At 37.8% G+C, this 12,681-nt stretch overlaps 1 protein-coding gene across 2 annotated transcripts in view; it reads right to left on the bottom strand.

Moving 5' to 3' along the window:
- The window catches only part of fgd4a (FYVE, RhoGEF and PH domain containing 4a), a 67,147-nt gene that overhangs the window by 46,423 nt on the left and 8,043 nt on the right, over positions 1-12,681 (bottom strand). The window contains exon 1 of one of the 2 annotated variants that reach the window (XM_067420215.1): positions 4,851-4,991. The exons of the other annotated variant lie outside the window; for it this stretch is intronic. The gene's annotated coding sequence lies outside the window, so the exon portion shown is untranslated. Of the gene's footprint in view, positions 1-4,850; positions 4,992-12,681 lie in introns of those variants that run through there. 2 annotated transcript variants of the gene reach the window in all.

The raw sequence follows: 12,681 nt of genomic DNA, 5'->3' as shown, positions 1-12,681 counted from the left end.
TCCTAAAAATAAGACTGATTGCACCTTGACTAACCGCTAGTTATTCATACTAGTACTTGTGAAAAATTCTTAACATAACTGGCCCCTGGACAAATTTTTTGACTTGCTGTATGTGGTTGCACCCATTTATATATGTCTGTAATAATTTACAGCAAACTGTCCACAAGATGAACTGATCAGATGGATATCATACACCAACAGATATATGCAATGTATAAATAGCCTGATTTGTGTACTAAAAAAAAAAAAAAAAAAAAAAGACAGAATGCATGTCTGTCATCGCAAAACTTAAATTGGTCAGACAAACTGGTCTAAACAAGACTATTATATGGCACAAATACATGTGAACTGATGGTCGTGTCACAAGGAAATGCTATATGAAAATGAGAAAAATACCTGATCTGCTACTTGTCCCCCGGTGTGACTGGGTTTGAGTTTCTCTCGCATTCCTAAAATCTTTCTCCATCTTAAATAACACAGTAATATGCTAAGCAGCAGGGAAATGCTCTCTACATGCAACTCGCTTTACAAGTCTCACCCAAAACAAGCAGCAGCTTTTCTTCCTGTGGCTGTCTTACTCTTCCCCTCACCGGTCACAAAACCGGTTTCACAGCTAACGTGACAAGCCACCGGACACTGACTAAGCAAATGTTTACTGAATAAAAACATAGGCACTCTAAACATCAACTTAAATTATTAATTGTGCTACCAATACCTCCAGAAGAAAAATAAAGCCAAATGCAGAGAATTCCCTCTATTCTTCAGAGCTTTCTAAAATATTATGTCTGCATGTACAGTAGATGAATTTGCTGACAGCTGGAGGCTAAATAATAATTACAGGAGTAAATAAAAGCAGCTGAGTGAGGGATCAATGAGAGGGAAGTCATGTGTGATAATATCAACAAACTAACACTTTCCATCTTTCATCTCTCTATCTATCCCATATAAGTTTTTGCAGAACCATATAGGTTTTTAAAAATAATTATGAAAGGAATGAATGGATGGCACATTTTTGAAACTCTATACTAAGGTTGGTATCTATAACACTAAGGTTGGTATTAAAAACATATTTAGGAAATGAGTCATAATCTTATACATTTGTCTGCAAATTATTTTGTCTATTTTTGCTAATTATTTTATGTCATCTAAACAATAAAATATGCAGTTGTATTATTATAAGTAGTATAATGTAAAGGAAATATGAATGCTATGCAAAAGTCACCACTGTGGTGCTACAGTGCTGTGGTTGCCATGGTCTTGCTTTGCAGTTGCTAAGGTGTTCTGACTGTTTTGAGAGCATTGGAATTAGGTTCTGGATGGCTGCTCCTGTAAGTGGATTCCTACTGTCAAACGATATTACTGTTGTTCCTGAGTTGTCCTAAGTCCCTCACCTAATGTAGGTCTTTAAGTAGTAAGATTTTTTCACCCGTTTTTATCAAGTCAAAGCACCTTTCGTAGATAAACTGCACAATGTATCATTTAATGTCTGTAGAAACTGTGCTGGAGCCAACATTTTGTACTCAATTATTCAAACAAACTCCTAACCCCCAAGTATGAAAATAAATTTGGGAATTAAAAAAACAACAAAAAACTTCAGAATAGTGTTTTTATATTATTTAAAAAAATACTATGCGATCTGATTATGATTGATGACTGTTCTAACAGAATTCTGTTCTCTTTTTTGAGCTTGTTTTTATGTCACTTTCTTGCAGCACAGTTCTGCTTTTCGCTTCTTGCTTGTGTGCATGATTGACTTCACAACTGAAAGCAGTCACATGTTTAACAGTGAAAAGCAGATAATAATACAACAACATTTCTGTTTCTCAGTATGAGAGAGTGTGGGTGTCGGTGAGGTGAGGTCATCAACCCATCACTCGCACAAGACTGCGCAGACGTTTGCCACAACCCTTAGGTGAGAAATGACACACTAGACCTTAATAGTTTACACAGAAACAAAATTAGAAAGAAAAATTTGTCAGCCCTAGATTTTAATAACGTCACAAACTAATTGTAACGTACTGCTCCGAGACTAAAAGGTTTCGGATCCAAGCGCAGTGTTTATTTGAAACATATTCATCCATTCACAATCGTAGTCAGGAAAAAGGCAAACACAGGCAAGCAGTCCAAACAGGCAAACAAGGCAGGAGAGACAGGCAAAAGGGTAATCCATGGAACAGGCAAGTAATCCAAGACTAAGAGACAATAGACAAGAAACCAGGGAGAAAGCTCAGCAATGCAACATTACACTTAACAAGACTTCGTAGTAAATGACAGAGTAAACATGGTTTATATATGCTGCGTTCCAGTTCGTTTGTATTATGCCCTTCACTCGCTAACTTCCCTCCGTCTCGTTCACTCAGATGTGCGTCATTGCTTACGTTGCATGAGTGCCCACTACTGGCGGAAGCTTTGCAATGGGCTGAACTGGAATGTCCTAAGGCCCTGATCACTTGGAATCCACTATGGAGTTGATTTATTATTTATTTTTGTCCTTTATGAAATTGTTTAATGCAGCGTTCTATATGTATATAGGTGTGTTTGACTTGTTTTTAAAAAAATTAAACTTTTTTTTTTAAATATCCTAGAGTTGTTTGTGGTGGGGTAAATTAAACGCGATATGCGGTGACGTCACAATCGTGTTGCACTGTGGTATATGAAGCTTCCTGAAGTGTACATATGAAATAGACTCGCTACGTTTTTTGTAGCTATAAAACGTAGGCAACAATAGTCTACGCGTCAAATAATTAGCCTACTCGTTCATGTAAATATAGGCCTACGCTACATTTAAAGACAAGACTATAGACTGTCTATCTGTTTTGGGGTAAAAACTAATAAATCATAGCTATTTGTCACAGCAGTAGTCCTCCCTACCAAAGTTTATGGCATGCCCATCTCGGGAATTTGGGTATCAAATTTATTTCCAAACTTGCCAGTGGTAAACACGACATCAGAGGGCATTCAAGTGCAATTTTTATCTCGGAAACTCTGAAATGTATTTCAATTAATCATAAAATGGTCCTGAAATGTCACTAGACATTAAGAAATCATGTTCATTTCAAATACTTATATCACTGACAACAGTAGTCCAGCCAGGATATTGTCATTTAAAAGTTGCTGTTGCAGCCCTCAACTGATGTCGATGTTGACATGTTGTGTTTTGGCCTGATGCTCCGCCCTCCACCTATCTACCAATCACAAAGTCAGTAGTGTTTCTGCATCTGGGTTGCCAGCTCTGCTCTATTTACCATAGCTGCAGCTACAAACGTTGCAGCCTATCTGGCAACCTTGAGTCAGGCGGGAGGGGGAGAGGGGATACACCTGCAGGACCAGTTTTGGCCACAATCTTACATACACTTCCTTTAAAGTGGAGTGGAATGCAGCAATAGACCGATAATGAGGTAAATGAGACAGGGGTGTAAACAATGAGTCTGGGTAAAGGATTATGGGTAATGTAGGCTTTGATGGAATAATAGTCCTGGGTGGAGTGCACTCTGGTGGTAATCAGGGCCCTTTCACTGGTGAATCGTGACACTAATGTTAGTCAAAGCCATATTATTTGATGATATTACACTATAATAGTGTTAAATATATACTACAGGTCAACATTTTTGAATAATTCAGATTTCTAAAAATGTTTGTCTCTTACGCAAACCAAGTCTGCAGTTATTTGTAAAAAAAAAAAAAAAAAAAAAAAAAACAGTAATATTTTGAAATATTCTTAATTTACTTAACTGTTTTTCATTTTAATATATTTGAATGGTTTTAAAATATTTTATTTCAGTGATAGCAAAGCTGAATTTTTTTGATTCATCACTCCAGTCTTCAGTGTCACATGATCCTTCAGGAATAACTTTAATATGCTGATAAAACTTTTTTTTTTTCCAAGAATCCTGAAACAAAAGTATCCGTTTCCACCAAAATAGTAAGCAGCAAAATCAGCTTCCAACACTGATAATACTACGAGCTATTATTAATCATTGAGCAGCAATAACAACATCATAATGATAAATTTGAATGATCATGCGGCAATAAAGAAATATATTGAAATAGAAGTCATTTTAATTTAATATTAAACAATATTACTATTTGTACTGGATTTTTGATCAAATAAATGCAGTCTTAATGAGACTTATTTCAAAAACAAACAAACAAAAATTATTCCAAACTTTCGACTGCATTTTGTGTCTATTGTAGGGTAAACAACTGAGATGAAGTTTATAATAAAAAAAGAGATTGCGCTTGAACTGACTTACGAGTACGACTGAGTCTTAGCCGTCTGGAATGGCTATGCACACTACATATTTGTTATTTAGCAGGTTAATGAGTCTTAACACTCCCTTGATCCTGTAAAGAGATACTTAATCTGATTGCGGTCTGGTATTTGCTGGTGGCTGCTCACTGATCACACACCTATCACACCCACACCCACAGATCTCCACCTGCTTCCATGAAGCACCCTGACCTGTTTCCACATCCATCTGTTTCTGCATCTGTGTCTGTGTTTGCATTTGTATGGCTGATTCACCACAGGAATGCTCATTGCTGTGACTCGAGCACAACAAAAAGCAGGTTTAAATTTGTCATTGCTTCAGGTTTCACACCGTTTAAAAGCACCATTCACATCCACCCACGTACACACACACACACCGCTGCTTCAGTGTCTGCAGAATTATAAATGTGCCTTCCTAAATAAAAATGTCACACATAATTACTTTCCTGTTCAAAGCAGCACATTCTAGACTAGTTGATAGACTAAACCGTAATGCTGCGGTAAACCTGAAGAGCTTCAAGAGCCACAGCCCTTCTCAACTGTGGTCAGCTGTGCGAACGCAAAAGATTAAAGCACTGACCTGAAGGGAGTCTTCCGTCGATTTCGAGATGGCAGCAGCGCGTGTGAGCCAAAGAGATTTCCACTTCAGTTCTCCAGAGGAACTGGACCGTCGTTCTTATCCAGAGAACCACACCAGACTGAACAGCCCTCTCATGAACCCTCCCTCTCTAGCCGTGCTGCCACACACACCGCATCCTCCATCCTTCCTCTCTCTCTCTCTCTCTCTCTCTCTCTCTCTCTCTCTCTCTCTCTCTCTCTCTCTACACTTGCTTTACTCCTCCTCCTTTTTCTTTCCTCCCTAACTTGCTTCCCCCGCACACTGTTTTCCGCTCAGCCTCTGTTTTTTTCTCCACAGAGGATAATCACATTCCAGAGGAGGGACGGCATATGGCAGGGAAACGCCACACGCTCTTGTCTGTCCGTCTTTATGTGCCAATGTGTGTGTGTTGTATGGACAATTACCCCTATTGTGTTGCTGGAGGAGTGGGCCAACAAACAGGGGGTGGGGGTTTTGGATAAAGGGGTGGGGTGAGACTCGGGAGGATAAACTAGAAGACTATTAATGAGTGGGGTATGATATTTGGGGAATGCCAGCTCTCCTCCCGATTGGTCGGGTCATCTGAGTCCACGTATCATTATAATTCAGTGGAGGGGTGAAAATGAGGCTGATTCTATTGGAGGGCACAAACCGGTCATGTGACGAAATGACCCGGGCCACATGGGAGACAGCAGAGGAATACAGATGAGTCAGTGATTTGTGGGGGAAGGGGTCACTGTCACCACCTACAATATTCTCACAATTTTGGATGATGAAACAAAGCCAATAGGGGAATATATAATACAAGGTTTCATCATTTCACTTTTTTTCACTCTATAACAACAAAGTACACTGGTGACACCATGGATTTTTGGACATGTACTAAGGTAGTACCGTGGTAATTACTAATCTGTATTTCTCAAGGTAAGCCCCCTGTATTGCCATTGTAAGGTATTTTTTACCCTTACAAATATACATTTATGCATGCGACTGTTCAAAAGTTTGGGGTCAGAATTTAATACAAAATTAATACTTTTATTAATTTGATCTCATGAAATGTGAAATATGACAAGCCAATTTGTATGCCATTTTGGCGTGCTATGAAGACGCATAATCTCTTTTTAACGTGTTTATCAACGCTGTTTCATTCTATCCCCCTACACTGCCCCCATCCCTAAACCTACCCATCTCACTCACACACACACACACACACACACACACACACACACACACACACACACACACACACACACACACACACACACACACACACACACACACACACACACACACACACACACACACACACACACACAAACAAATTAGTATGTTTATAAAACTATTTACATTGTGGGGACACACACACATAATGGTCACACACATAGACATTGACCCGGAATCACACACACATCAAAGTCATGATGTCATGTTGCAGGAAAAGGCATTTATAATATAAAAAATATATATTTCTATTTTAAATAAATGATGTTCTGTGGAATCTGAAAACATGTCTCATTTCCCACAAATTCCACATATCCATATTTTTTGATCAAATAAATGCAGTCTTGGATACTTTTCCAAAATATTAAAAATAGTTGAATAGTTTGAATAGTTGTGTATATGGCGTTTAGAATCAAATGAGTAAATATTGTTATATATAACATGGAAATAACCTATTTTCTGTGGCAATTAATTTACAAATGGCCACTCCCACTCTTTTGTTAAAAATAAGGTGGATAAGAGTCTATGGGAATTAGTCATTTACTTCCTGTTTTTCAAATCTATTATGTACCATAGCTCTAAAAAATAAGTGACATACAGGAAATTGAATTTAGCCTTTAAAAAGTGCTGATGTTCATTTTAGGTTTTACTTTCACTTCTCATTTACACGAACATGCTTTAATTCTGATGGTTTCTGATGAGTGTGATCCAGTAAAGCTGAGGCTGACAGCCTGAGGTGACAGTGTCATACTGAATTCCTGGCATGCCTGTTAATGTACACGCACACAAACACACACATATCACACTTCAATACTTGACTATAAACCTCCTAATTATTTATGTCATATGCCTCGGTTTGATGACCCTTGTGCTAATTCAACCAGCCAGGCTAAACACTCCTGACCTCTTTTGAGTCGCACTTAGTCCCTTTCTGATTTTACTCGCTTATCTGACTCAAAAAAACACCACCATTATCTTGCCCTTTGACAACTATACTTTATTAAGGTCCCATCAAAGCAAACACACACAACACATTTCCATCTCCCCACTCTCAGCTCCCTTGCTGCCCTTAGCTCCTCCCTCAATCAATACATGTTTGGTCCTCTCCTCCCCCTTCACCACGTGTAGTAAACGGAGCCTCAGGCCATGTCTTTTACACTGACTTGATTCCCTAAAGATGTTTTGTAATGATCCTTTGACAAACTGCCTTCATAGTCGACTGGATTCAGTCACTGTGTTTACTAATAGATTAATCTGGCCTAAAAGAATACATAATCCATAAATACAAATAAATAAAAAAAACGAATTATTATAAATGTAATGTAATATCTCACTAGAATAAAATTGTAATCTAATAATATAGTCTTAATTGGATGATACAATAAAATGTTAATATACGTGTCCTTCTATCCATCTGTCCATCCATCCATCATCCAAGTATCTATCCGTCTGTCTGCCCATGTATCCATCTTTCCATCTATCGATCATACCATCCATTTATCGATGCATCCATTCTTCCGTCTATCTACCCATTCATCCATCTGTCCATCCATCCAATTATCTTTTCATCCATCCATCCATCCATCTACGTATCCATCCGTCCACCCATCTATCAGTCCATGTATCTATCCTTCCATCTATCTATACATCCATCCATCCATCCATCCATCCATCCATCCATCCATCCTTCCAGTGTCCATCCATCCATCCATCCATGTAGTTCTCCTTCCATCTATCCATGTATCCATCCATCATTCATCTATGTATCCATCTGTCCACCCATCTATCAGTCCATCTATCTATACATCCGTCCATCCATCCATCTTTCCATCCAGCGTCCATCCATCCAACCTTCCTTCCATGTATATATACTTCCATCTAGCTATCCGTCCATCCATCTATCCTTCCAGCATCCATCTATCCATCCATCCATCCATCCGTCCAGCCGTCCATCATCCATCCTTCAATCATCTAAAAAAAAATTAAATAATTATTATTTTAATTTATTGATATAAATGAAGCCCTAAAGGTTTGGTATGTTTCAAGTTAAAAAGCCCTGAGATGAAACGGATATAGGCTAGGTTTTAATAAAAAGGGCTTTTAATGTCAAATGATACAGTATATCTCCATTACATAGCACATTTGCCAAACAATTTTTTAATCCATATCACACCATAACTGCTGACTCACTAATACTGCTTCTAAAAGACATCTACCAGTTGTCGACCATCCATTAGGACAGTATTATGAAAGTCACGAACATGTGGCAGAATCATAAATGTCACTGAATCTGTAAACTGTACTACTGATTGTGTGAGAGCAGGTGCAGGTGTTTATGATCTTATAAAGGGTGCATTATTCTCAAAAAATACCTTCCTTGTTATAAATACAGAGGACAACCAAAATACCACCCCAGCGTGCATATAACACAAACATGCTTCAGATTTCCTGTCAGACAGCTTTGTGTGCGAGTGCACGAGTCACGAAAGCTGACAAAAACGTTCCTCATTGTTGTCCAACTTGGCTCAGTTAATATCAATATTCAAACATGAAGGAAAAAACAGAGCCTCTTTTATTAGAATTTTTTTTAGAATTGTCCTCTTTTATATTTTAAAAAGAATGTAATTAATACACAAATCTCAAGTGTAATAAAGATGTACATACTATACATACTATACAGACATACTATACTATATATATAGACAATCAGTGCACACAAAACTGCACATACTTGTCACTTATTTTGGGCACTGTGTTTTCAGAAGCATTCTTTTATAATGACAATGTGAGTTGGTAATTGCAGACTTCACAGGTTTCTGTACATGGGGTGTCAAAGCACCTCTGCCCCCTGCTGGACAATCATATATACGTTTAATTTCATATTTTTTTCCTTTGTCGAATTTCCTATGACTAATATAACAGCAAACTTTAAATAAGTAGGTTTAAGAATAAATCATTTAAGAATAGGAATAATAAAATAATTTAAAAAGCATGAATTGTGCAAATAAAATGTTAAAAAATAAAGTCAAAGCAAGTGAATAAAAAAAACTAAATTTAGTTTAATTTAATTAGTTTTTCATAAAAATTAAAAAAATCCACATGCATATTGTGCCTCAGCACAAATATAATTAACCAAAGCCACAGTACACACAGAAAAGTGAATGGAGAGGAAAGGCAAGGACAAATTACACATAAAGAGACAGAAACGGAGAGGAAAAGAGAAGGAATGGGAGGTGGTCCTCATATGGCTCAGACACTACAAAGGGAAGTAGAATGGGAAAGAGAGAGTGTGCACATTTAAAAAGGATATGATGCCATTATTCAGGTGCATGAGAACATTGGAGAACAACCCTTCCTCAACAGCACATAGGTTCACCACACGTGTAAAAGCATTAGAATAATTCATTTTCTTAAAAGACTAAGCCTGGTCAAATCAATCAACTCTATATTGATTTGAAGCAAAAATGTATTTGAGAGAAGACTGTGCAAGAGAGATAATCTGGTATCTGGATTAGCCCTGAAACAGCTGCAATGAATTTTAAAAGAAAACTGAATTCCAGTTACGGTGTATAACTAAAGGCAGTCCATTTAAAAAAAATTATAAACACCTTTTGTTATACTGATTGAAACTCTCTTTACATCGGTCCGAATGTAATGATGAAATGCCCTACCTGCCTGCCAGCATATACATTTCTATACCTCCATACACCCTGTTTGAGCAGACATCACGTGCTCCATGAGACTATGCACAGTTGAAGACAGACAGTCACCGAGCGCCACAAACAAACAGCATCCGCCTTTTACAGCTCCCTCTGACCCAAAACAACAAGCCTATGCTGCCTTCACGACATGTTGTAACCATAATTAAAGAGTTAGTTCACACAAAAATGAGAATTATCCCATGATTTACTCACCCTAAAGTCATCCTAGGTGTATATCTATATAATGATTCAAATAAAATCATATTAAAAATGTCCTGCAGCTCTTCCACGTTGATTGTTGGGTCCTTTTTGAAGTCCATAAAAGTGCATCTATTCGTCATATAACTGCCCCACACTACTCAGGGGGTTAATAAAGGCCTTCTGAAGCAAAGCGATGAGTTTGTGAAAGAAAAAGATCCATATTTAAAACTTTATAAAAGTAAATTATCTAGCTTCTGGCAAATCACCTTCCGTATTCAACTTACGGAAAAAGCGCAGCGCCTCTCGCAGTTCAAAATGCTTACGCTACTTCTGACGACACTGCACACCAGTTACACTTTTTCCGTAATCATGTTTGATCAACATAAAATAAAAATGTATGGTATTAGCTTTAATACATACATTTTATCAGAGCATGTTAATTGAATGATTAAATTGTCTTTGTAATCTTGTTTCTAAAATGTGTAGAGTGCATCATTTTGAAAATCAGATAAAAAGATAAAAAAAAGTTACAAGACTGTACAAGTGTACTGCTTTAGTGAGGGAAAGAACTACAATCCCACAAAGCATTGCGAACAGCATAATCAAATTAAAACCGAGAAATATAAAACTACTCATTTACAAATGTTGATTATATGTACAAAAGCAATACACTTTAATTTTACTTCATAAATAAATAAATGAATAAATTACACACACACACCTGTTTGGTGTAATTTTCTGTAAAGCATAATGGGTAGTGTAGTTTTTCACCAGGAATTCCACTTTTAAACAACCATTTAAAAAAGCTGAAATAATGCAGGCTGAAGGCTTCAGCAGACTCAATCCACAAAATATTGTAAAATGTGTAATATAAAATGTGCTACGGGTCACTTAGAAAAACTTCTCCAGGAAGCTTGCACAAATGTCCTGATTCCTTCTTTTAATGCAGTTTTGTAAAGGGATAGTTCACTCAAAAATGTAAATTCTTTATTCATTATTATTTATTCATCCTCATGTCATTCCAAATCTGACGTTCTTTCATCAGCAGAACACAAAATAAGATATTACGAATGTTTTAAGTGTTTGTCCATACAGTGAAAGTCATTCAAAACAACATTGGACCCCATTGACTTTCAATGTATAGACAACAAATATTTAGTTTTAAAGAATGACGTGAGTGTGAATAAATAAAATTTTTGGTGAACAATCTCTTTAGCACCGACTACCAAATATGAATGGTTACTGAAACACATTACCTTTAGTTGGCCAAAACCAATACTTTTGACGATGCTTCATTTTTCTCAATCCATTCCCCATGATCTGTTGTTTTGTGATTATCTGGATGCAGCTTTCCTACTCATAACAGATTCATTTTTGGCAAGAGTCAGAGTTCTATCAACAGCCTCCATTCTCTAACAACCAACTGCTGTTTTCTTTCCCAGAGTCACGGTAAAAATTCTCATGGCTGGCATGTTGGAGCTCATTACAGCGAGAACTGTTGGGTCACCTACCGGAGGCCAAGCGGTGGAGGAGAGCTTTCCTGAAGCCAGAGCCCAAACAATCCATCACTGTCCATCAGCGAGACTCCAGCACAGAGAAAATGAGTTAAAGACAACGACGGAAGTGCAGGGAAGAATCCAGGGGTTCCACAAAAGGAGTGACGAGAAAGTAGGGGGAGAAAGTGAAGCCCGGCTTCCTGTAGATGAAGAATAGACAAATGTATCCACTGTATCACCGCTTCCTCTCTCAGGCACGCTTGTGTACACCCCTGAAAAGCAGTTCGGTTTCCAAAATCAACCTCTTAAAGATCCAAACGATCCCATAATGGTAGATGAAGGAAGACAGGGATTTGTTTTACTCAAAAGCTGAAGATTCCAAGTTTTCAATGTTTCTTCATTCGCTGATGTTGACGGAGAAATATACATGTTTTATGTTGCCATTCCAGGAATTTCCATTAAATCCAGCAAGTCCAGCAAGACTATGTGGATGAAAGATGCTACTGGTTCTGAAAGTCTCCAAAAATGAGTCTTTAGGCATGATGCATAAGTTACAGGATTGCCCCATTCCCCTCCGGCCCGAGGGAAGAAACTCTAGACAAAAATCAGGAAACCCCAGCCCTGAGCCAAGTTGAGCAAGAGGAAGGGGCATGAGCAGAACTGCACCGGGTGGAGTACATGCAAGAGCTTTAACTTCTATTATCATCACTACTTCACTAATTCTCATAGGTAAACAGTGCAGAGATCTGACCTGGGTGAGCCTGAGTCAACTAAGGGAGAAATCAATAATCTTAAAGTCTCTTTAGTGTATCATTAAGATAAGACAGGAAGTTACATAGGGCACAATAAATAAATAAAAAATACACTATTTAGAGCACACCAATGTTCCTGATTTCTCATCGCCAGACCTAGACTACTTTTTTAACCTGATTACCAAGCTCCTGTATGATATGACTAACACAAGACCTTGCAACACCCCGTCCGCCGCACATTGTGTTCTTCACAATAGGCAAGAATGGAATACACCCTCCTATCATCAGAAACTGACAGGAAATGCGTCATTTTGGATTGACCTTACAGGACTTTCCCATGGATACCCCCCCCCCCCAACAAAAACAAAACAAACAAACAAACAAACAAACAAACAACAACAACAATAGTAATAACTAAAGTGATGAACCCTACCCTGTGCAT

Source organism: Pseudorasbora parva, chromosome 16 (genome assembly GCF_024679245.1).
Source record: "Pseudorasbora parva isolate DD20220531a chromosome 16, ASM2467924v1, whole genome shotgun sequence".
Taxonomy (NCBI): Eukaryota; Metazoa; Chordata; class Actinopteri; order Cypriniformes; family Gobionidae; genus Pseudorasbora; species Pseudorasbora parva.
Note: the sequence above shows the minus strand (reverse complement) of the source record. Positions and strands in the feature narration are given on the sequence as shown.